Raw genomic sequence first — 1918 nt, forward strand, 5'->3', positions numbered from 1 at the left:
ATGTCGTTATGGTAGTATGCACTTTCTGCAAGTGTTTTTGAAAATAGCTATTGAATAGAATCGCTAGTCAATATTTGATCTACCAAAATACTAAAACTAAATATTGAAACAATTTTTTTACTCAAAAAATAATTCCCAAAAGTATATAATTTAGCATCCCAATGTCCTCTCCAAATCATCCTTACTTGAACAATATATGTGGCTGGGAACCTGACTGTGGCTCCAGGGGCGCAGGTGTGTGAGATGGGAGGCACTTCCAAGCCCGAAACCCGCGGGCCTTTTCTACACCTTTCCGGGAGCAGCCGCTGGAGATCCTCTCTCTCCGGGAGCCCCTGGCTAACCCCTACTTGGGTCAGAAGAAATGTGTGATGGGAAATCTCTGGGACTGAGCGTAAAGAAGTTCCTATATTTTAGTTCCAGTGGGGCTGCCAGGTCTTTGGAAATCAGAGTGCTGTGTATGCAGGTTTTCCTAGAGCCTGGAAACCTCTAAAAGTCACTGCACAGGGGGTAACCGGATTTGAACCAGCAGGGTCTTTGGAGGAAATCAGGGTGCTGTGTGTGTAGGTTTTCCTAGAGCCTGGAAACCTCTAAAAGTCACTGCGCAGGGGGTACCCGGATTTGAACCAGCAGGGTCTTTGGAGGAAATCAAGGTGCTGTGTGTGTAGGTCTTACTAGAGCCTGGAAACCTCTAAAAGCCACTGCGCGCAGGGGGCACCCGGATTTGAACCGGGGACCTCTTGATCTGCAGTCAAATGCTCTACCGCTGAGCTATACCCCCTCCAGCAAGACAGCAGCGTCACTCACACCTTCGCAGTCAGCCGCACGCAAGTCGCGTACAGCGCAGCAGGGTCCGCGCCTTGGGCGGTGCTTTCCACCGGCGCCCAGTTCCGGCCTTTGCGTTCTCACCGTCACACTCCAACGCACTTTCTTCCCCCAGTTTGGGAAGAAAACCGGGATGACAGCCCCGGCTCACTGCGTTTACTCCTTCAGCCGTCCTCACCTCGAACCTTATCTTTAAGCGTCCCTTTTGGGCTCTTTCCCTTTTCGCTCTCCTCATCTTTATTCCCCACCTCTGTCCTCTTCCCAGGATCCTCTGACGTCACTCATGGCCCTCCCCCACACCCCTTCTCCTACCCGCAAACCACGAAGACCCTCTTAGGCCTTTATCTGATGCAAGGATTGTCTTTTTCAACTAACTGCTTATCTGCGATGAAAATGGAGAGCCTGGAGCAGTGAAGAAAAGGTAGACCATTTATTTCCTAAAGCAAAATAGGCGACGGAGGCCAAGAAAACCAAAAAGCGACAGCAGCGGGAGACAGCCTGCCCCACTAAACATCAGCATCTGCCAGGACGCAAGAATGGACTCGGCGCAGGGACAGAACACCTGGAACGCAGACCTGGGAGCACACCACAGTCCATGCACGAGCTGAATGAAAGAGCGTCACTCACGTTTACAGAGCAGTCGTGTTCACAGCGACTCCGTAAGGCAGGCGCTATGACTGGTGTCCCAGTTTTACAGATGAGAAAGCTGAGGCACAGAAACGTTGAATAAGCTGTCCAATGTCAAATGGTTGGTAAGTGGAAATGCAGACTCAAGGAGTCTGGCAACAGAGTCCATACACGCAACCACCGTGTTTTACACATCACAGATTCATAGGGGAAAGGAAGAGTCCCAGTACATACATTCTACTGGGAGACTTAGTTGGCCATTTGCGAAAAATAAAGTGGCAACTAAACTTCATATTATATACCAAAATAAAGTCCAAGTGGATTAAATTATTACATGTAAAATATCAAACAAATAAAAGCATAAGACAGTATAAATTGCATCGAACTGATTTCTGAAGGACTAATACACAATGGAACTAATCCCAACAGAAAATACCAATAGATTCGGCTACATACGCATTAAAGGTTC

General features: G+C 48.3%; 1 non-coding gene across 1 annotated transcript; it reads right to left on the minus strand.

The window, feature by feature from the left end:
• Positions 1-706: 706 nt before the first annotated feature.
• Positions 707-778, minus strand: TRNAC-GCA. Its single transcript has one exon. It is a non-coding gene; the product is annotated as a tRNA-Cys (tRNA).
• Positions 779-1918: the final 1140 nt, after the last annotated feature.

This window comes from Theropithecus gelada, chromosome 3 (assembly GCF_003255815.1).
Source record: "Theropithecus gelada isolate Dixy chromosome 3, Tgel_1.0, whole genome shotgun sequence".
NCBI classification, from domain to species: Eukaryota; Metazoa; Chordata; class Mammalia; order Primates; family Cercopithecidae; genus Theropithecus; species Theropithecus gelada.